This window comes from Haemorhous mexicanus, chromosome 1 (genome assembly GCF_027477595.1).
Source record: "Haemorhous mexicanus isolate bHaeMex1 chromosome 1, bHaeMex1.pri, whole genome shotgun sequence".
NCBI classification, from domain to species: Eukaryota; Metazoa; Chordata; class Aves; order Passeriformes; family Fringillidae; genus Haemorhous; species Haemorhous mexicanus.
Window position 1 is genome coordinate 110,770,478 of NC_082341.1, and position 24,160 is coordinate 110,794,637.

The 24,160-nt window shown below is 40.8% G+C and overlaps 1 protein-coding gene across 8 annotated transcripts in view; it reads left to right on the forward strand.

Annotated features, from left to right (window-relative positions):
- Window positions 1-291: 291 nt before the first annotated feature.
- GREB1L (GREB1 like retinoic acid receptor coactivator) overlaps window positions 292-24,160 on the forward strand; it is a 131,847-nt gene continuing 107,978 nt past the window's right edge. For 7 of the 8 annotated variants that reach the window (XM_059859026.1, XM_059859016.1, XM_059859035.1 and 4 more), the window contains exon 1: window positions 292-514. The gene's annotated coding sequence lies outside the window, so the exon portion shown is untranslated. The remainder of the gene's footprint in view (window positions 515-24,160) is intronic. The other variant, XM_059859072.1, reaches the window with a different exon arrangement.

Sequence of the window (24,160 nt, forward strand, 5' to 3'; positions counted from 1 at the left end):
CACACTAGCTCCCGTTCCATCACCTCAGTCCCTGACACGACGCTGGCACCCCCTTCCCAGCCCCGCCGCCCTGAGGACGGCCGGGGACGCTGCCGCCGGACACCCCCGCATCTGAGCACGGTATTCCCGCGGGCACCGTCTCTCTCCCCGCGCCTGCCGCCCCCCGACCCCTCTCCTTTCGCGGACAGAGCAGGAGGGGCGGCACCTGCGGGTCCGCCCCATTCTCCTCCCCTCCCCTCCCCTCGCCTCCCCTCCCCTCCTCTCCTCTCCTCTCGCCGAGAGAGAGAGAGCGAGAGAGACCGAGACCCGGAGGGAGAGAGAGAGGGAGAGAGACGGTGGCACTAAGGGCGCTGGGAGGGACTGCCTGAGCGCAGTGCTCGGCGTGAGGGGAGGGAGGGGGAAATTAAAAAGCCAAAACCAAACCCCCAAAATTTCAAATATTTAAGTTTAAACAAAAAAGTGAGGGAGGTGTAGAAGGAGAGTGCTTCAACTTTTTCTCTCTCTGCCCAGCAAGGTAAGGGAGCGGCATGGGGCTTTGCTTCGCTTTCTCGCCGGTTTCTGGGAGGGCACAAAGGTAGCGGAATGGGGCGGCGGCGGCATCTCCGCTGGCGGAGTCGCGCTTGGCGTTGTCACCCCGCGGAGCGCAGCCCCGGGGGCGGCGGCGGCGGGCTGTGGGCTGCCAGCTGCGCGGCGGGCAGCACCCCTGTCACCCGCGGGCTGCGGGCGCCCGCCCCTGGGTGGGCTCCAGCCCTTTGTTACCGGCGCCTTGGATCGGGGCGGGGGGAATAACCCTAGCTGATGGGGCAGGGCGGGGGTGGGAGAAGCTCGGCCGGGGGACTGCGGGAGCAAAGCAGCCGCTGTGGCCGGGCGGGCGGCGGGCAGCCAAGCCTTGGGACGAGGCGGGCGCGGGGGGTGCAGGTGGCTCGGCCGGGGAGCGGGCGGGCGGCGAGTGCGCCCCCGCCCCGCGCTGCCAGGCGGGCGGCCGCCGGCAGAGGGGGCTCGGCCGCCTCGCCCTCCGCGGCCGCGGGAGGTGCGCCCGGGGCGGGCAGCGCCGGCCGTGGGTGGCCAGCGGCGCGGGCGGGTTTGGGGGAGCTTCTGGACATGTGCAGGCCGGGTTTGAGGAGGGAGGGCAGGATAGGCGCCGGCCCCCCTCGCGGGGGTCAGGGGCTGTCGCTGTGGCGGGGGACGGCTGTGTCCCCGGGAGACGCGGCGGCCCCGACGCGCGGTGGCGGCCGCGCTGCCCCGCGGGCCGTGTCAGCGGCGGTCCGTCCGTGATGCTTCCACCGCGGGGGCAGTTGACCCACACGGCTCCTTTGCTGTTGGGAAGTAAGGGTAGAATGGGGGAAAGGCGGCTGAGATGAAGCCGGAGGCGGCTCCCCGCGGCAGCTGACAGATGTACACAGGGGCCTTTAGGTACCGCCGGGTCCGGTTCTTCTCTCCCGGCGCTCCCCGAAACCTGCGAAAGATGAAAACTTTGTGTACACCATAGGATTTCGGCCAGCTCAGCGGGTGGGCCAAGCGTTGCTGTTTGTTTAGGCCCCAAGCCTGCAAATATTTATCCATATTCTGAAATTCAGGAATTATCAATGGTTAGATGTGTTTGAAGTGCGGGAGACTCTTTCAGTTACCCCATGGAAAAATATTTCCCATGGCTGCTGCTTGTCAGCATGTTTGCCTTGAATACGCTCAAGATAGGACCTTTTTTTACATTATTCCATTTGCCTTTCTTTGAATTGGTGCCTCTTCAGACTTTTCCACTGAATGATACTTTAAGTATTATTGAAATAATACTTCATATTCTTCATACTTCATTGATACCCTGTTACAGAGAGCTTTCTAAAAGATGGAAATAAAAAGGCTGCTGAGAAGAAAGTGTTGTGTCTTATTGCCTGACTAGGAATTACTGAAGCTTTATTTTATTTAATTTATTTTTACAATTGTTACTCTTGTTTGAGAAGTGAAGCAAATAGGTGCATAGTTCAGTTGCAGGTACAGTTATATATGTGGTTTCTGAGACAAGTAAAGCTTTCAGCACTTTCAAATACTGTAAGGCACACCTAAGTTGGGGTTTTATTAAGCGATATGCCCTCTAAAGAGAAACAAGGATGGGTCTTATGTTGATTGAAAAACTTATTAGATATGTGATAGTGGATTAAAAAAATCTTTGCAGATTTTAAACATTATCCTATTGAATTTGCTTGTGAGTACAACAAAAGCACTTATGAAGCTGGAGGATTAGCTTGTTAAATACGTTTTTGCAAAGGAATAGGGATTGTGTGAGTATTCTCAGAGCTGTTGAGAAATATTTAGTTATTTGTCATTTTTAACATTGATGCATTTTGTACATATGCATACTTTTTCTCATGCATTCTCAGGTATTCCCAACAAAATGCTCCAGAAAGTCAATGAATAATGCTCAATATGTGCCTACCTGTTTAAATGACTGGGTTCTGAGCCCTGAAGGTTTAATTCAACATCTGTAAATACAGAAAAAAGTAGTGTTTATTTCTGCTTACTGTTGGTAATGTTGGTGCAAAACAAATTTTTTCTAAGGTGTTCAACAAGGAAAAAAAATAGCTGTAAGAAACAATTTGTACATACCAGGAATTTTTATTGGTTGGGTTTGGCTGTAGATAATGTAGCAATCATAAATAGTGAGGATTTTTTGGTAAGGCAGTTTTTAAGTCCAGGATGTAATACTAAAGGAAATAAGTAGTCATAGGCGAGCTGCTTACTGAGCTTTTACTGGGATAATTAAATTATGTGAAGTTTCTTAAGATTGCATGAGGACATCACAGATGAAAGGAGGGGTGATCTGACTGTGTGAAAAGTTTGTCTGGAATTCAAAAAAAGCACATTTGGTTCAAGGTCTTCCGAAACACATAGCTACTGGCATTGGTATTTGGCAGTTCAACAAGTCATGTCCCAAGTATTTTGCAGATAAAACGTAAAGAAAATTTGGAGTCCAATTTGGGAGACTCTAATTAATTGCTATAGGATATAGAGAATTAAACTATTTTTTTAAAGGAAAAATATCTGTACCTTGAAGCCAGTCACACTATGACTGCTAGGCTGTTTATTCAGTGTAAAATTAGACTCAGTATAATGTCAAAAATATACTCTAGGAAACCTTTTAGTGAAAGCTGAAAAAAAAAGATTGAATGCTTTTCTCTCTAATATTCAGTGCTTCTAGGAAATTTAGAGTGGGCATAGGACTGTAAGGATTTTACTTTCAGTGGCATAACCAGTTTTGTACTACCTTTTATATTAAGCATGTGGTTTTAAAAGCATTTTTTTTTTGCTTTTTACGGTTCTGTACCATATGTTTTGTATTTAATTCTTTGAATGACCACTGAAATGCAGCCAACTTTGGGTAAATGTGGCAACTGTTAACTAGCGCTTAGCAACAGTGCACAATAATCAAGACGGGAAGTGAGGAAGAATACCATGTCTAATTGAAACTATGGGGGGCATTTAGCTAGGTAGGACGTAATTAACAAAACATGGAGCTTGGACATGATATTAAGGCATCACGTCTTGACTCTTGCCAAAAAAGGACTGTGAAATCAATAACATAAAAAAACATTTCAGATACTTTACACCTTGGAAGAACAGCCTCTTTGAGATGTATGTTCTTTGCCTGTTCTTGCATAATAATTTCTTGCATGTAATGCAAAAGATGCATTTTCTTTTGTTTCTAAAACATAATTGTGAGCAGGAGAACTGTTGGGAAAACCAACAAATGAAGGAGTAATAAGCCTTGACATTCTGACAATCATGTCTTTTACAGAATTAGTCCTGTGAACCAGAGTTCATTAGATATAGTAAGCAATTAAGAGATAGCTAATATCCTGAAACAGGTTACAGCAGCAGTCATAAAACAACACTAAACTTTTACAATTAATTAGTTAGGTTTTTTTTTTCAGAATTGCTGACTTTCCTCAAATCCTATCTTGTCATTACTTTCCTTAATATGTAAAGAGGATTATTGCTTGTAAGAATATACATTCAAAATGCTTTTGCCTAATGTAGTTTCAGGTTTTATTTTTTAAAAATTCCAGACCTGATAATTTTGTTTCATGTTGTATTCTGTGTGGAGATACATTCATGGACCAGTTTTATGTCTTGTATAACCCAAAGACACCTTGTTTCTAAGAACTCTGAAGATATCCTCACATAATAAAGAGAGACCTAGTGAATAAAGCTTCAGTGAGTCATTACAAAAGCTTATCTGCAACTCTGAACAGCTACTATGGCCCCTGTTAATGGATTTGAATTTGCAGGTAGGTAGTGAAGATGATCCGAAAGCGAGGAGCCAGAGGAGCCATTCTTTGAAGGTGCGTGTATTGGTGAACTATCCAGTAGCGTTAGGCTCTTAATAATTAAAGAGAATCATTAATAGTTTTATAATCCAGAAGTAAAAAACACAGGATATCTGCTGGAGGACTGTAGATGACAGAAATTTGGATCAGTGTTTATTCACAACAGGGACAGCCAAATTTTGTACGCTGTTGTTGTTGGCTTGGAAGTATCAAACAGAAAGATGGGATTCTTACAGAAATTATAGGCTGGATTCATGGGCCAAGGCCAATTGTTTGAGGTTTAACGAGGTAAAGTGCCAAGTCCTGCTCTTGGGTCATGATAACCCTGTCCAACACCACAGCCTTGGGAAGAGTGGCTGGAAATGTACCCGGTGGAAAAGGACCCAGGGGTATTGGTTGACAGCCAGCTGAACATGAGCCAGCCTGTGCCCAGGTGGCCAAGAAGGCCAGTGGTATCCTGGCCTGTGTCATATATATACTGTGGCCAGCAGGACCAGGGCAGTGATTGTTTCTCTGTATTCAGCACTGGTGAGGCTGCCCCTTTAATCCTGTGTTCCATTTTGGGCTCCTCAATTCAGGAAGGGCATTGAGGTGCTGGAGCATGTCCTGAGAAGGGCAGCAGAGCTGATGATGTTTCTGAAACACAAGTCCTATGAGGAGTGGCTGAGGGAGGCAGGATTGCTTAGCCTGGAGAAAAAGAGGCTCATAGGGGACCACCTTGCTAGATGGGTGTTGATCTCTTCTGCCAGGTAACAAGGGATTGCACAAGAGGAAATGGCCTCAACTTCCACATAAATTCTGCATGGAAAGGTTTGTCCAGCATTATAACAGCCTGCTCAGGGAAGCTGCTGAATCACCAGCCTTAGAGATATTTATAAGAAGTGTAGTCATGGCACTTACAGACATGGTTTAGTGGTGAACTTGGCAGTTCTGGGTCGATGCTTGGACTCAGTGATCATATAGGTCTTTTTTGACCTAAATCATTCTATGATTCTGTGATTCTAAAATGTAATTAGGTTTGGTTTGGATGACTGCTGAAGCCTGGTGAGCTGGTTTCTGTTGTCTTATTCTGTTACACAATAATGTCACAATTTCTGCAAAATCCTTTTGGGACATGAAAGACCATAGAGATTTGTGCAAATTACTCCTTTCATTGAAGTGTATTTAATGTTATTCTCATTGAGTTAGCATTTTAGGTTCCGTGGCACCTCAGATGTTTAGTAAAAAACCTCCATATACTTGACCTGAAAATCTTGCATCATATACTGTCAAATACTTTGGTTAATTTGTGTTTAATTTTTTTTAGGAGTTACACTGCAATAACCAATAAAATGTTCATAAAATATAAAAGATAGGAAGAACTATATGTTGTGACATAAAATCACTAGAAGAGTAAGAAGGTAGGTAGCAGCCTGAGTCAGTATGACAAGATATGATTGATTAATATTGGTCATGTAAGGTTTTAGAGAGGTTATATTGAGGTAGTTTTTCAAACTGCTGGAGCTGTGCACAGAAAACAGTGTGGGCAGACCTAAGATACTGTTACTTAAGAGATTACCAGACATCTGTTGTACTGGTTCCATGAGCAAGCCTGGAGAGACTAGTTTTTTGAAATGCTGTGCAGAGATCCTCTTGTTCTCTGTCTCCTCTCTCCATCACTGTTGGTAATTAGCTCTTTTCAAGACCCTTGGGGTGATTTCATCAGAGCACTTTGAGGCAAGTGATGAAGTTAATTACTGAATGTAACAGTGGTCTGAAACACGCTCTATTAATAGTGTTCCTTTTTGCAATGAAAATTCATCTGTGTGTCTCACCAAAAGTGATAACATTTCCCTAGAACTTACTGTGTGAAGCTTCTTTAGATGGTTATTTTAAGCTGCTGAACATTTTCCTGGTAGTCCTGTCCTTTTGCACCAAATTCTGCTGCACCTCCATCTGCAGCACCAATTTTTTTGTTGAATGGAGTGCACAGCACCAAAATTTCAGGGAAATCAGTAGCCTTTTTTGAAAGGCTCTGTTTATGCTGCTGTTTTTCTCTAGAGCCATAATAAATTTAAATTTGGCTTCATAAAGAAGCACTAATGTGCATAGGAAATGTTTTACCTCTAGCATTCTGCATATTTGAGAGCTATGATTTGTCCCTCCCCTTTCTTTATAATGCTACCTCTAACTTCAAAACTTGCTCTCTTATAGACTTCCACGTCTGTAAGGAAACCTAAGCAAATTTTTTCTGGGAGTGTAATAGTTAAATTATGCTTTTAATTTGGTAGAATTCCCTTATGCCACTTCCCCTCCCCCCTCCCCTGCACTATTTCCAGCTGTCCTTTAAGATAGAGGTGGTCATATGCAATTGTAATGCCAATGCTCAGGGAGACTTGTGTATACTCTGAGTTGTATGGTCCCTTGTTGTGTTATCACCCAGGAGTAATTGAGTAATTAGAGGAGTGTTTGGAAATTGCTGTGAGCCTGATCCTCCACAGTCCTCCTAGTAAAGAGGAAATGATCACTTATTAAAAAAAGTCAAGTGTGGCGCAGTATTCTGGGCTTAGTGAGATCCAAGCTCTTTGTCCATCACACCCACTTCAAAGAGATAGTGTAGTGGTAAGGAACAGCAAATGCAGATAGCTGAGCTCAGCTGCCTCTGATGCTGTAAGGACTCGGGGCAGCTACCTCTTCACACTGGAATCACTGGTAAAATAGGGGTGTTCACAGCAACATTTTATAAATATTACTGTTGCCTGCCCATGCTCAGAATGAAGAGCATATGTGACAAAACTGTGTCATGATGGCTTGATTTGGGATTTGCAGAGAGCCAAGTGCTCTGTTCCCTATCCTGAGCCCCATGTCCTTTTCCTGCTGGTACAGTACTTCACTGCAATTAGTTCTCTTCATACTTATCTCCTTGGTGATAATGTGTTTCACAGTGTATGATTGCATCGCAGTTTTGCCATTCAGCAGAACTAGCCATCTACTTTTACTGCTTTTGTTCCTGCCTCACTGACCATCTCCCTGTGGCTTCTCAGGAAGTCTCCCAAACTCTGAGTTGGTTTGCAGCATTAGATGGCTTTATTCTCCTGCTCTTTTACACTTTCAGTGCACTTTGAGAATAGCTGTTTAATACAGGAAGCTTAAACTTGTAATTTCTTTAAACCACTTATGCAGAATCAAATTCTCAGTGCAATTAGGTGATTCCTTTGGGAAGACCACAAAATTAGTCTTGATTTTTACAACTACAGTGCACTGAATCAAGAAGTGGGAAACAGCTTCCTGGCAGTCATATTGTATGTGACATTTAAGAACATGATGGTTTCCCATTCTTGTAAAAAATGCTTTCAAAAGTTAATATTTTTGATGAGATGTTAAGATACTCTTGTTGCTCTTTCGAATCTTAACCTCTTAGAAGAAAATTTTGGTTGTGAGAACAATAAGACATTAGGTGGATTACCCAAGTGATCAGTACCACCCCAGAGGAGCAGTTTTGAAGAAAACATAGAGGAGAAAGGTGGAAAAGGTAAAGCCATCCAAGAACACTTTAAAGCCTCCAGGCATGCCAGAGGCACACTGAACTACTGATGGGATATTTAAAGCAGAAGTTCAGCGTCAAAAATATACATATCCTCACAGTCCCTTTTGCAGCAGTTTTGGTAAATTTTGACAGTTAGTGCCTGCCATATTTTTTCAGTAGGAAACTGAGTCAACACTCAATTTCCAAGCCTTTTGAGCAGGATGAGGACAACTTACCTGTCATTCTGTGGACTTGGAGGAAGAAGGGGAAATAACAATCATTATTATAGAAGATGTGGAAGGTGAGCTGATTTCAAGGGCACAAAGATTAAATAATTAGCAGTCACAAACTTTTTTGTCAAGAGCTATGAAATGACAGGGCATCTAAACATAGAGATCTTGTTGTTTTGTTTTGCTGCATCAACTTAGTAATACTCTTCTTTCTCACTACATATCTGAAAATGCTTTGGGTGTTGCATGGAAAATACATAGGCAGTTGCCTTCTCCAAAGTACTCAAAGCTAGAGAGGTTAGTGTGTATGTTTGTGCTTGTACATATATATGCATACCTGAAAGAGAAGAAGACCTGAATTAGAAATGCCGAGGTCTAATATCATACTGGTCCAATACATTAGTGAGTCTTTAAAGAAGATTCTTTTTTTAAATGATTGACTGGCTGAGATGATTTATACTGTTTTTTTGTGTTGTTGATAGTTTTCCTTTAGCGACCAGAAGTTCCTAGTGGGTAGTAGATGTGCCACTAGTAATGTTACTCAAAACAGTATGCCTTGGAAGCTTTTAAACAAAGGCCACCACCACAAAAAAAAAAAAAACCAATTTAATTTTAAACAGCAGATGTGACCTTGTGGCAGAAAAGCCTGAGAAGGAAGTGGGGGAAAAAGGATTCTTCTGGCTGCTCTCAGCTATCATAATGAACTGTGTTGCTTGTTGACTGTCCAGCTTGGCTGTTTTATTGAGAGAAGTCTTGTGTCTGGTGTTGGTGTATATAGATGCTCAATTTTCATCTGCAGCACAGCTGACTGGCTTTCTGTCAAGCTTGGCTTTGGGGTGATTCTAGTTGTCACATGGATTTAGTGTAGAAGGAGGGAGGCCATGCTTGCAGTAGAGTTAAGCACTCCCCTACACAGTGCAGTGTAGGTTTTCAGCTCCATTTGCTGTCACTGTAGTAAATCCATTTCTGATTATGTGCTAAAGCCAGACAGATTAACTGCCAAGTTGAACTTGTGAAGTTGCATGTGTGTTGCCAGAGTCCCTCCCGCTGGAAAAGGCAGATCTGTATAACCAGTAGACTTAGAACAGTTGAAAATTCATCCTAACATTGTTGCTTTGATGTCTGCTTGAAAGCAAAAAAAACATGTTTGCTTTTGATTACCATGTTTAAAGGATGCTGTCCCAGCAGTGTAATAAATGAGAATTGGATCTGGGACTTAGTTTCAGTAAAAGACAGTGTTCTTCCAGATGGTTTTAAATTGAATCTTCCTGTGAAAATGGGCTCAACTTTGAATTCAATAACATGCAGTTCAGGGGTTTAGGGCTGAAAAAGACAGAGGAATGCAACAGATGCTGCATAGTTTTGATGCTTCTTATGTCGGACGATACTGATACTTTAAGCTTGTGTTCTCTATTCTGATTCACTGTATAAACAAGAACAGCATGAACCTCTGTGTATAACCTTGACACAACTGGATCTTTACTTTATAGGTCACTAACAGTTTGTCCAAATTGCAAAAACTGCGTGTTGGGAAACAGATGAAGTATTTGCATCAATAAAATATTTAATTTCCTTTAACAAAAGCTGTTTTGAGCCTTGGGCTTTTTATTTTTAAGAAACAGACCTTCAGTCCTTGATTCGTTGTACTCTAGCTGAGAATCACCGAGAACCTCACAGTTAGATTTGACAGGATAATAAGTCAAAACTATCAATGCAGATCAGCCATGAACCAAAATACATCATAATATGTGTTCTTTTAATGGGATTCCCAACATGGCCCTGCCAAGAGCTTGAGTTTGGACTGGTTGACCTTCAGAGTTCTGTCGTTTGTTGTAAAATGGGGTAGTACAAAACCCATAAAACTTGGCAGTATTATCTATTTGTAAGATACAGCTTCCTGAAAGAATTCATCTGGCCCAAGGCCTTTGCAAAAATACTCAAGGAACAGGCTACTGGCAGCTGAACTGTTTTGGTAACCTGCTTTCCACTTTTCTTCTTTCTGGCCACTTTTCTGCTACATGCCAGATGTGCTTTCTGTATATCATCAGATATGTGTGCTGGTTGCACATCCAGTCACACGCATTGACAGAGAGTCTCCGTGAGTTCTGCTACTGGCAGCTCTCTGCCAGTCTTGTCACCTTGGTGGATGGCAACAGAAATGGTCTGGTGATTGAGGCATCGCTGGGCATGTGTTAATAGGAAGGCTGCAAAGCTTGAGTGACTCTGTAAGAGGTTGTTTGGCCTGTCTGGGATGGAAGATTGAGCATCAAAGGGTAATAATGATACCTAATGGATTGACATTGTAGCATTGTCTAAAATCAAGTCTGTCTAGATTCACGTTCATAACTGAATGTTTTACTCTAAGGAAACTTGGAATAAGCCCAGTAGTATTAAATTTAAAAGCATGCATAAAAAGGAGATATTTGTTATTTCAGTCAATCACTTCTACTACTTATTTTGTTAATTAGTGAGATTTGGGAACTGCAGTTTTCAATGACATGCCCTCCAACATCTTTCTTTTGAGTTGTATGTGTCCATATGTTTTATTTTTCTGGACATATTGATTCTTACGTGATGATTCAGTATGTGGGCTGCAGTTTCTCCTTGACATATTCTAGCTGAACATACTCCATATGTAGAGGAAAACCAGCCAAGTGTGGAAGGAAGGGGGTTGTGCTTTTTTTTGTTGCAGTTATGAAAAGAGGAATGGAGGCTGGATGATAAAAATACCTTTTCCTCCTTCAAATGATTATCTGAATAAACTGTGGGAGATTGAGGTTTTGTAAAAAAACATAGCAAGGGGGGAAAGAACTAGAAATTTGCAATTGCAGACTGAATTTTCTTTAAGAAATTCCACCTCAGGAAGAAGCTGACTGGCAAGTTAACAAGAGTCAGAAAGCAGAACCGTTTTATGATTCATTGTCCCAAAGACAGAAGCAAGTGCATTTTGAGGCCATATGCCTGGAAGGAGGCTGGCCTCAGGATGAATTAATTTAAACAATTCTGTCCTCCCTATTCCAGAGTGCAGTTCATGCTGAGAGAGACTGATAAATTTCTCATTAGGAAATGCCTGTTGAAAATGTGGTCTATTCTCTGTGTTGTCACACTGCCTTTCTGATCTGGAATAAATTACATCAACTGTGCTCCTTTCAGCCAGCATGCAGAGATAACAGAATGCAGGGGTGAATCTTGTGTCCATTCTGTCATTATGTGTGCCAGGAGAAATAGCCCCAAACTAAATATATAAGCAGAAAATTGTTTTAAGAGAAAATGTCCTCTTTTGACACTTTGATGTCAAACTGGGGAGTAAATAGTTAAATGCAATGCCACCATATAGCCACATGAAGGATAATACTCCATTTCTGATGTTCTTTGTTTTGGAAATGAGGCTTGCAATTATGTACTTGCAGTTTTTTACTGGCTTACCTATCCCTGTAGGTTATCCCTTTTGTAATTGCTTCTCTGTTTCTATGGATAAACTTATTTTTACTTAACAGAGCTTTTAACTGATGATCACTGTTCTTTACCATTCTGTTCTTCTGCCCATCCTTTAACAAAAAGTGATGCTATTATGAATTTAATAAAAATGAGGAATGTTCTTATGTTTTGAACACTGCCTATTGTTATTATATTTTATGGCAAAAAAGGGGACTTGTTTGGATCATTCACAGATACAGGCTTTATTTTGCTGTTGAATGGATTAGTTCAAGGTAAAGAGTCAAGTTAAACTAATTATTCTAATAAACTGTGTTAGAAGACCTAGAGTTCTAAACTAGCAGTTTGAGAGATGGAGAATCCAAAGAAAATCCAAAAAAAAAAAGTGATTTTTCTAAGAAAAGGATACTGGAATGCAGTTTTCTCAGACCTCATTTCATTGAATCGTAGAATTATTGAAAGAGATTTGAGGTAAGCTTGTGTCTTTTTACATTTCAACTGAAAAACATGCAATGTTTGGACATACCGCCTTGGCTGGGAAATATGGAAATTTCTTTGGTCACTGAAGAAAAAACATGAAGGTTTACTTAAGAGGGAAAAAGAAAACAACCTTTCTTTCCCCTCTCAGGTGCTTCTCTCTCTCTTCCCATGGCAGAGTGCTGTAAAGTACATATATTTAAATGGAAGGGAAAACACCTCTTTTAAAACTGTAATAAATACCTATGCAAAGCTATATTGTATGTTTTTCTCCCAGATGATGGTCTGTGTATGAGCAGGTAAAGAGTATGGAACTCTTGCTACTCTGGTATATTTTGCACCATTTACACTGATGCACAAAAAAAACAAAACCCTTGCAGTCCATAATTAATTTATTATTTATAGAGAAATTGCTAACTTGCATTAGAGAAGGGTTATAGTTTTATGTCTTATTTGGCCAAATTCTGAATGTGTTAGAAAAATAAGTGTGTCCATTCCTGAATAACTCTGGGATGCCTATCATGCCTGATTGGAGAGACTAATTTTGGTAAAGCATTGGATTTAATCTACAGGTCTCTTGTTCAGCTGTGAAGAGGCCAAGAAAAGCAGCTGTAAAAATGTTGATGTTGGCCATGAATTTACATAATTAACAACTTGCTTGCTTTTATATGCATCCTCAGGGTGATATTATAGTGTGGACTTGGGTCTGTGGAAGATCCGGTTTTATTTCCAAATTCTGCCACTGAGAGATGGCACATGGCTTCTACGTGCCTCAGATTCCCTCTCTCTAAACCAAGGGTGTTCTTGGCCTGGGAGTTTTTGAAGCAGTATAGGATAGTAATGATTTGCTGTTAAGGTCTTTCATGGCTGAGCCTGGAGGGCCCTTAGCTCAAGTCTCCTGCTCAGGTCCTTGGGCTGCTAAGCTTCATGCTTCTGTCAGAAAGCTTTAGACCTCAAAGAACAAATGGTGTTCTTGGCATACATACAAGCAGCTATTTGGCTTTTGTGTTCAAACCTTCTGTTTAATTTCAGTTAATTTTAATTAATTGAATTTAGACATCAGTCTCTGGTTTGCCTGTGAAAACTGTTTGCCGTGTGCGGAAAGCCGGGGCAGCGTCTCCACTGAGATGACTTTATGGTGAAATGGATTCGAAAGTCCAAGGCCTTTGGTCAGTGAAGCAGCCCACGGCCTGTGTTTACCCACCATAGTGGTGTCAGCCAGTATCTGCACTGGTGTCAAAGGAATACATGAAATACCCAGTGAAAATAGGCTCTGTCTTCTAGAAGGTCTTCAGCTGGCTAAAGCAAGCAGTAGTTGAGGAGGGAGTAAATAAAGCTCTTGCAGACCACATGCTGTCACAACCTTTCCCTTCCCCCTACCCCCCCTTTTTTCTTTTTTTTTATTGGCCATATGTTTTAGTAGTCTAAGTATGTGTCAGCAGTAATCCAGCTCTGTGCTTTTAAAGGATGATTACCCAGTTTGTTGCTGAAGTGAGACTTTTTCTTTCCCATTTAATTAATTTCTGTGAGGGTTGTAATCGTAAACCTTTTTTTTTTTTTTTTTTTTTTAAATTTATCACAGATTACTCTTTGCGTGGCTAAATTTAACTCCCATCTATTTTTGCTGGCTGCCGATCTGTTCCCGGTTTGTATGATTGTGGGGCGGGGGGGGGGGGGTGGTCAAACAAACCGGTTTGTTCCCTGGATGCTAATCTGAATTTCAGAGGCGCTGTCCTTCACCCCCGGGCTCTGTTCCCCTCCCCCTACTCCCTGATCTCTGCAAACAGCCTCTTCGGGTCTCTTTCTCCCCTCCATCCCACCCCCCACTCCAGCCCTTCTTTCCTCCACTGGCTCACCAGAATAGTAAATGTTGATTATCCTTTCCTACTCATCCCACACCCCGTTTCTCACTTAGGGTGTTTGATGTACTAGAGAATTAATGCTCCTAAAATTTAAATGATTTAAAAGCCCGCTGGTCTGTGTGTTGTATTAAAGATATCCTGGTGCTTTTTTTGGGAATTAAATTTTATGGATTTTCATGAGTTAAAGCAGGTACAGGGTTTTCTAATGAGTTTAAAAAAAAAGGTGGTGACCTCAGGGTGTGATGAGGGTCATCTTTGTTTTATATAAAATAGTGATTAGGAACTCCCCTCTTTGGGGAGTAATTTCTCAGGTCACCTTGGCGGAACAAGGAGGGGTTACTAACTAGCATTGGATCCTGCTTGTACTCGTTTTCATGGCAGTTCTTATAGCATGGATACAGCTAACCCCCTTCTTGCCTTAAAAAAAAGGAAACATGGCTAGTGGGCATGCAGGAAGGCGTTGTCCTTGCACAGAATAAACCCTCTTACCTGATATGTGGAAAATAAACAAACCCACAAACATACCGCCCTAGTAGATTGAAATGTATGTGTGTCGGGGAGGAGGGGAATAACACGTAGGAAAAGATTTATGCCTTCCTTTGGGCTGTTGCTTGGTAACAGAAAATGCCTCTTAAGCCTATTTTTGGAGAGGGGAGGGGTGAAACTTGATTCAGTGACCATCTGTCCCAAGCTGGTTGATTTCCTGTTGAGCTCTCCTTTGTTTCTGTCAAACAATTGATTCTTACCCTCTACAGATAAGAATACTGTTGGTGACATTGCCCTGAATCAGCAGGTTGCCTTGTGGCAACCACAAAACAGACCTATTAATTTTAATAATTTTTTTTTTATGTTTAAGAGATTTTGGTTTTTTTCCGAGGCTACTGACTGGTTTTACTGGGATTTATTTATCTGTGTTGTGGTTTTGGTTTTTAGGTTTTTAGCTCTTTGGGAATGCCTGCAGTACAGTAGGCAAGTGTAATAAATGTAATTGAAACATTCTTAGAGAAGATGTAGTAAGCTGGTTTTTCATTCTGAAATTGTTGGGGTAAAGAAGCTGTGGTTTTGGACCCATTAAGCCTTTTGTCAGTGGGGGGGAGAGCAGAAGTTAATTGAAGTCACTATTGAAGAAATCCCCACTGTTTCTGTGAAAACAAAACCCAGATTCTTGTTGCAAATGGAATATTTGCTATTGTTCTTGCTTAATTGTCAGAAAATCATTCTCTGTTTGACTGCCTCCCGATGTTTGCTTACTAGTAGTGTGCTGGATAGATTTGAACTCGAGTTATTTCTAAGTAATCTGTTTTATTTATATTGCAGAAGCCCTTATTTTTCCTTTAGTTCTATGCATGCAGGGTACAAGGCCCATGCATCTGCCAATATGTGTGTGTTCTCACTAGTTGCAATTATTTAAAAGCATTCCAATGCCATTTTCTTGCCTGCCCTGAATCTCAGCATTCAGAGAAGCATTTCATAGTTCTAGGTGTCTGCTGAAAGGGAATTAAGGCATGTGTGACACAAAAAGACAGGTAATATATGCACAAAACTAGTGTAGTCACCCAATGCATTAGGAAAATGATAGTCACTGTTATTTCCTTCAGTCACTGAACCTCTTTCCTGGAGTATTTCCATGATGTTGTGTTACAGAGGAAGGTGAGAAGGAAAGACTCAATACAAATGTCTTGGCATCTTACAGGTCTTTGCTTATTTGAGTTTAGCCTACTTGTCATTCAGTAGATGAAATTTGTAGGTAATTCCCAAAGGTCACTTCACAGACTTGAGGGTGTTAGAAAAGTTAATTTCCCTTTCGCTTTTGTTTTTCCCACGTGCTTTCCAGATTGCTTTCCACAGGTAGGAGGCCTGTTGCCTGCAGCTTTCAGCATGGTTCTGGATGCATGTGGATTCAGCTCTTTTGGAAGCCAATAGCAATATGCCTACTGAACAGTGATTTAGTGAATGTTGGGTCAAGGGACACTTGTGAGATTTCCATCCTTTCAAAAGAAAATTGCATTTGTGATTTGGCTCAGTAAGGGAGGTTCATATCAAGCCATGTGAATGAGCCCATGCCTTGTGGTCCATCAGCCCTTGGTTCCTTGTTGGTTGCCCATTTCCTCATCCTAGTCTCAACCTTTCCCCCTGTTTTGCTGCTGTTTGTTTGGAGCATGCTGGGATCTGGCAGAATAACTGATCCACTTGGAAAGCAATTTTGTTTTCTAGGTTACTTTTCAGCTGGATGAATTCCTTGATCCAGTTTACCCACTGAGTGGCATGCCAAACTTGACTGGTGCAGTGTAACACAATGGGGTGGAAGTGATCAGTACTGAGTAGATTTATTTTTTCACAAACCACTAGTGCCAAATGTACTGTGAAGTGTTTTTAAACATACATTCTCTTTAAGGTTGAGAAATCCTACTTTTGGATTTTACACTGGTCAGGTGTAAAATTAATTGAACCTGTGTATGACCTGAGATTTTAAACTTGGCAGTGAAGGAACTGTTCTAAACTGTTTCAAGAACTGATTAAATTTTGTTTCTTCCTTCAGAGTTATTTTTGTGAAGGGAAAAAAAAAAAAGGAAATTTTATTTCAGGCTTGAAATAAATGAAAAATGAAGCCCTGTTCTGGATACTTGGAATACATTTTTTGTCTGACCTAGAGAAGGTGATGAGTGGTTGTTCTTAGCCAGATTTTCTCAGAACCGTTAAAAGAGCATTACTAAGCTGTATGACTCAAATTGTAGGGAACTGACAAAAAGTCCGGTTCTTCCGGCATCTGGGGCAAGCAGCTGAGTCCATGACCTGTGCAGATGACACAGCAGCTAGAATACAGTCCTGCACTTGTCTTTGTGCTTTCTCTGCCTGGGTTGTACTGCGCTTCTCCCCTTAGAACGGATCTGATGTGCCCTTTGTTCTCAGATAAGAGCATCTCCAGATCTTCTAGTCAGAAGGCACAGCACCTGTGGCTTACCCTTCAGACAGGAGGGCAGTAATTCTAGAAAGGGAAGTTGGTAGAAGACTGGCATCTCCTTGCATTCACCTTCTCATGTTGCTTTTGCAAGGATGGAATTATTTATGAACATTTTTTTCCCATCTGAATGTAGTCAACCAGAGTCTGAAGAACTGCTATTCAGTGTCGGGGTGTTTGGCAAGGGTTTTCTTTTGGGAGGGGGAGCACAGAGGTAGGGTCATGATAAACTGTTTCTCCATGCTTGGTGGGTTCACTGTATGTGCCTCAGGTATTATGTCATTGTCATGCCAATGTCCCTGTTGCAGTTCTGACTCAGCAGCCATTTACAGAACTGACAGCAGTGCCATCCTTAATATGAGTTTGAGAAATCTTCCTCCTTGTGATAAAAAGGCCCATTTGTGGTTTGTAGTACATAGTTTTGGCACTGTAGCAATGACTTTATGCTGTGAGGATAAGAATGATGTGACCCCTTCTTCCCCTGCCAAAATCCCCAGCTCCAAAACCCCATGCATCAAAGGTGCAGGTGCCAAGCTTCACTTCCAGGAAGGTCTGGCTGTCAGCACCACTGACAGACTCTTCAGGGAGAAAGCAACAAAGAAAAGGCTTTTAGGGAGGCTTTTGTTTCCAGCAAATAGCTTTCTGAAGCTACAAAATTGAAACTTAACTTTGGAAAGGAAAAACCCCATGTTCTTCAATGGAGTTAACTTCCTAGTCTACCACAGCCCTGTTCTGTGTTAGAAGTTACTGCTTAGGTGAACACTCACCTTTAAAAGAGCTCCAGGCCTTGGGCATACTGGGCTGTGCCCATCCTCTAATCTTTGCCTGATGTTCTGAGACCTAAGCTAATGTCTCAAAACCTACCTGCATATTTCTGAATAAAATGTGCTCTTTTATAACCTACTGGCTCAATGTTCTTTGGAGTGTGCTTTCCTTTGTAGAGATGAGCCCATTTCGTACTCAGGACTGGGGAATAGCCACTCCCATATATATCTAAAAGACATGTGAATGGATCAGAAAGTATTCTTCCATACATAATGACTGATTTGATTTAATCTAGACCTTCTTTTTGATTTAACTTGTAAGTTGCGGTTGCCTGGAGATACACTGCTGTTTTGCTCCATGATCAATGCTTTGAAAGTGTAACTTTGGTGTTTACTAATAATGTTTAACATGATCCAGGCATTTCATATAATGAAGTATAAAACCAGAGAATCTGGACTATTGCATGTCAAACAAGTGTTGCCTCTGTCTGGTACTGCTTTATATATGTGGGTCAAGGATTGCAGAAGACTGCAAATAAGTGGAGGATGTAACTCTTACATGTGTCTGTGTTATCCTGGAATGGCAGTTTCTGTGACTGGAAAAGAAATATCAGTTGAAAGAGAAGTGAACCAATGTAAAGCAAGGCAAGGCCCGTGTCCCTGAACTACTGGTACTCTCCAGCTTTTTGATGCAAACATTTTTGTCATCACATGATGACCAAGTAGACCGATACTTCTACTTTTTTTTTTCCCTTCGCTGAGCAAAGATATGTTCATTCCTTCCCCCCTCCGGCCCCGTTATTCTCATGAGGTTGAATTTCTTGCTCATTTTTCCAGTGGTTTTGCCTGGAGGTTTTTTCAGATTGTTTTCCTAAGTGACTAGACAGCAGCAAGGAATAAGGGGACAGAACTAAAATTAAACCAGCTAAGGCCAGCAGCAGGGAGATCTTTGTTCTGTTCAGTCTTGACCACAAGCTTCCCAACAGACATTGGTGGGGGTGGGGGCATGGATCTCAATTCTTTATCTTCTTAATTTTCTTTTCCCCCTTCATGAGTAAAATGGAAATAAAATGTTACTTAAATGAGCAGCTAAATTCTTCTTAGTGTTGGTGTTGAATTACCATACTCTGTAAAGCCTGGAATAAACTGTGGGCTTACAGAAATATCCTGGAAGGATGTGCTGACTTTTTTTTGTTTTGTTTTTTTCTTGCAGTACATTTGTTCAAAGTGAATTATCTAAGTACCATGAAAGTGGGTCTTCATTTTACTCTTCTGTTTGGAATGCAATTTATTAGTGATATCCAGAGGGGTCAGCAGCATAAATAATGTTTGTTTCGAGTCATGTTGGGTGCAAAGGAGGGGGGTCCTCAGTGAAGAGCTGTTTTGTTTGGTGTGGCTGATGAGGAGTGAGGCTGGAATTGCTCATAGCTGTCATTCAGGTTTTGTTTCAAAGTCCAAGAACCTACTGGGAAAAACAAAAAGCTAATGAAAGCTGACTGTATTTCAGCCCAAACCCTGTGGAATCCAAAATGATGTCCTGACACTGTGTGTATTCTTATTCTCCTGCATTCCCGTGGTTACTAAGGTAACAGGTTTTTAGAGGCTTTACATCTTCATTGTCAAGTATTTGCTACACTTATTGTTGCTGTTTGCAGATTAGGGCAATTTAAACAATGCCTTTTGAAATTGCGACCAAAAAAAAATACAAAAAGAAATATAGTAGAAATAGATGTAATGAATGAATTACCTTCCCTTGTGTAAATTTTCAGTGCTACATCTCAGAAGCTATGCACAAAATGTCACACTGGTTTAGTGTATGGATTTTAGGCAGAGGAAAATGCTTTCTTTTAAAGCATGTTAATTACAGAACTCCGAATACAGATGTGAGGAGTACCAAATGTGGCTTAGTGCCTTTTTTGACTACAGAACTGTGAAGAAACTGAAGTTTTTGTTTGTGTCAGGGTGTTGTCACTCTACTTACAGTACATTTGAGACAGTGACCTGAATCTTGTAAGCTGTGTTAACTACTGCATCTGTGAAATCATACTTGAAAAATTAAGCAGCTGGGGGAAAAAAATCACTTTTGTTCTAACAAAGAAAAAGGCAGAAGTCTTCTACTTGAACACACTTTATTGGTGCTCCTCTGCCCATCTAGATCAAGCAAAAATATTCTTGTTCACATCTTCACTGTAAAAATGGATTATAGATGAGATGGTCAGGCTTGTAAGGGTATCTCCAAGAATACGATATTTAAATTGATTTAGACCTGCTGACTTCTTGCAAATTGGTGCATTGCTGTGTGCTATTTAAAAAAAAAAAATAATTAGTGGAAGTAGTGAAGTCTTTACATCATGATGATTTGTGCTACGCAGCTGAGGTATGGTACATAATGATTGTACTTTGCCTGACAAAAATAAAATGTTTCTAGTTGAGAAGAATCCTGCTAGACGGAGGAAATACAGGTACTGTTCTCCCTGAGTGTCCTTGAAATGAGTCTTTTGCCACGGACTCAAGAGCTCTTTATTGGACAAACCCATGCAGTGGGTGAGATCCCCGTGCTGCTGAAGTGAATCACCACTGGTGTCCATGCTTTCTCCATCTGGGCAAGACTCAGAGTATGCCCTTACACCACTTTTTTAATGAAGGTGGGTCATGTGAAACAACTTTACTGCTGCTTATTTGCAGCTAAATAGTTTATTTGGAAGCATAAGTGATGGTGGTGGTGGGGCCCTGTTGAGCACCATTTTATTATGGTTTTGCAGATGCTGCTGATGGTGGTTTGTGCTCAGCCAGGCATATGTCTGGTCTCAACCATCCCTATCCCCAATATCAGCAAGAGGTAACTTTCTTGAGGTAGACAAGACTTAGGAGTCTAGTGTTCAGATAAGTACAGAGCAGATTACCCCGGGAAAAGGGAGGTGACAGATGGGTGGCTGACGCCAGAGGGGTGAAGCCGAATGCAGACTGAATTAGTCCCTGCAACCAAGGACAGAAGGTGCTTGGCACGCAGCTCTCACAAGTTATCATTTTAAAGTGTTTGTAGGGAAGCCTTTTATTTGATTAGGTCATTTCCTTAATAGTTTTGTACTTGTGGTTGTTACATTGCCCTGGACAAAAGTGTGATTTGACATCAAAATGGCTGCTAATATTTAGCTTTATAATAAGCCATTTATATATGACAGGATTTACATTTTTCTGGTACAAACAAAAAGCTGAATTATGAATGTATATGCATGTATGAAAATAGGTATACTTTTGTGAGATTACTGAAGGAAAGGTCATCTTCCTTCCATCTCATTTAAAAATATGTATAATGCATAAGAGAAATAAGGTGTGCAACTCAAGAAAATTATGTAGTGCTTCATATAAATACAATTGTTTATTAAATTTTTTATTTTGTTTATATGGGTTTTTAAACTTCTTTAAACCTGTTGTTATACTTTCAGCACTTCTTTAAGTTTTTTGAAAGTTGTAGAACAAGAGGGGAAAACAATTTTATTATTAGTGCTTTGCAAAGCTTTTGAGATTCAAAGCTACCAGTATTTGACATGTGTCAGTTGTAAGCTTACTAGGAGGGCTTGTAAATTCCGTAGCTGGGAAAAAAAAAAGTCTCTGAAGTGTAAGGTTTTTAAGGACAGACTTGAATGCAGAAGGGTCCATGACAACTTGTTTTTTTAAAAAATAAATAAAATAGAAAAGTCATACTGCTGTTTGCCAGACTGGGGGTAATAATTGGAAACTAATGTGGCAGGAGGCTGTAGCACCCTCTGGCAATTTTTCCATCTTATAATAAGCATCTTCCTTCCCTACTGGAACAGGAATGAACATCCACCCATCTCTGATGTATTGAGTGTGTTTGGAGGAGGCCTCCACTTCAGGAAGCAGGGAGGATCTCAGGGTGCTTTGCTCATGCTTTGGCATTCCAAATCTGACCAGATATAATTTGAAAGCATTTGTATGGGCCTCAAAGGAGCCTTTCACTTTGCTAATGAAAATCAACCCTGCTCCTTCCTTCTTTTGGTCCCCCATCCAAAAGGCAGGAGCAAGTCTTGCACAGAAACATGTTTTTCAGCCCGTTTTTTTCATCAGTGCTACCTATTTTCATTTTTTTTAAAGTATGATTCTTATCCCTTCCTGGTCAACTTTTTAGATTCCACTTTTAATTCACATTGAAAAGTTCTCTTTCATGATAATCTTAAGAAAGATTGGATAGGCTCCTTTTTCTTCAAAATTATTATTTCAGACAAACTGAAAGATGTTAATAAAATGATATGAAACTTAAACTTTAATGGGTCATTAGGTACGTGTTCTTCCCTTCAACATGCTGGTCACTGATTAAATTCTAGGAGATTCTACTAGGTGCTTCATAAGTAGGACTGCCAGTCTTGACAGGGAATTTGAGATCAGAGTTTGGCAACCTTAATTTTTTTTTTTTTTTTTAAGAATTGTGTTTGTTGTTGTTTGGTTTTTTAGTTTTGATTGGTTTTGGATTTTTTTAGATGGAAGATGTTTTAATGCCCTTATTTTTAAATAGCAGCCAGCAGAATCTACTTCTTACTTACCTCTAGATCTTTCGACAGTAAATTATTACCATTCAGTGAGGAAAAGGGTATTTACCTCAGTAAGAACCAACTGTGCTTGAGCACCAGAGAAAACAGGAGAGGTTTCTTTTTCTGTATTGCTTGGCTGTTAAAAGCAAATTGAAGTGAAACTCTGAGCTGACTTAGCTGTTTGCATTCTTAAATATGGCATGTGTTTCTGCAGTTGTCTTAAAAGATTTTGAGGACTGAAAGTGTGGATAAAACCAACAAGATGAATTAGTTGCTGGAATGTTTAGTGTGCTCCTGGCTCAAACAAGGAAATGACTTTTATTCTTTATGGATAAAAACAACCTAATGCTTTAGCAGACATATAATTTCTAGACTAATTGCATAGTATTTATAAATCATAAATGGGTGATAAATTTGCATTATCTGCAGCAGATTCAAATTTTTTCTTCTGGGCCGTTAGGTAGCCTACCAGTTTATTCCCATTGACAATGATGGCTGCTGAGAGGCACAGACATTGCAGGATCAAGCTATAAATTTAATTTCTGGCACACTGGGAGCTCTTCAAAGTGTCTTGTTGGCACAGAAAATTCTTGCAATATAATTAAGTATTGTATCTTGCAGCCTGCATTGAAGAGAGATGGAATGAAATGTAAGAATATTCTTTGGGTTTTGATGAAGTGGTTTTCTCTGGGAGAACAGAACACAAATAATTCAAGAACCCTTTTAAGGCTTCAAGATTTAACTACTTTATATCTTTTTCAAGCAGCCTGTGCTGAACACCATTTGCTATGTAAGAAACACTGACTGAATAAGTTGGGGGGTTCTCCTCAATAACTGCATAAAAGAGAGACTGATGAAAAGAAATACAAACCTATTCTTTTCTCATCCTCTTTTTTTCCTATGAACTGACTTTGTGGAATTTCCACACAAAATTTTTCAAGAGTGTCCCATTTTTTGACATGGCAGCTCTCAAATCTGTGTGGAAAAGCTGTCGGTCATGCACTAGGACTAAAGTAGATAATTCATTGAGAAACCTCTTCATCTGACACTTAATGTTATAACAGAAAAATTATTATCACATCTCATTTATACAGACTATCTAAATGGAATGTATCCAGTGATAATTAAATAGACAATTTTTGTAATATTTGCATTAGCCTATTAATCTTCTTCTTAATTAAGTTTATGGGGTTCTACAGCCTCTGGTTAGATAGGTATTGGTTGAATAACCTTATTGGAGGAAATTTGGTGGTTTTCAGCTCTGTTTCACAAAACTAAAGTATTACTATGTCCAAACAAGTACAAAAGATCAGTTGCAACTAACTTTGGTTTGTAGCAAGGAAACCAGTGGAAACCAGAAGGCCCAGGGGGTTGTCTTCCATCTGTGCTGAAGATGCAAAGTCATGCTATCTATAGGAAAAGAAAGATGACATTGCCCTTTAGCCGGGGTTTAATGTAGGTCAGTTGGGTCACCAGATGACATGACTTTAATGGCCAAACTGCTTTTAACAATTGCCTTGGGCAGTGTTTAATTTCACTGATCCTTGCCAGCCTTCAGGAAAGGAGAGAGGAGAAATCCACCTTATCTTTTGGTTTTCACACAGTGATGATTTAATCCTCTTTTGCACTAAAATTTCTCTAACGAAACCTATTACCTAGTACACACTTGTTATAGTTGAACACAGCCCAGGTTTGTATGAAATTTCAGAATGAGTTGACAAAGAGGTTTGTTGTATTCTTGGGTTGTTCAGCTGCCATGTGCAGAATTCCTAGTCTGCTTAAGTTGACCAATGGTTTATTATCTCTCTTTCACATGCAATATCTTCCTTCTCACTGCAAACCACTGTAACACTCAATCACACTGTAATAACAGAAGAGGAAGGATAGAGCTGAATTCCAGTTGTCCTACTGTTTTTCCATCCTGGTGATGTACTGGGACAGCAGTTCAGGGAATATATACAATGTTCTCTTTTGGAAATATCTCAGTATATATCTCAGAAAGTGCATGGATGTGTGTCAGTTTTGTATAGATGCTCTGAATGGGCTACTGCCCAGA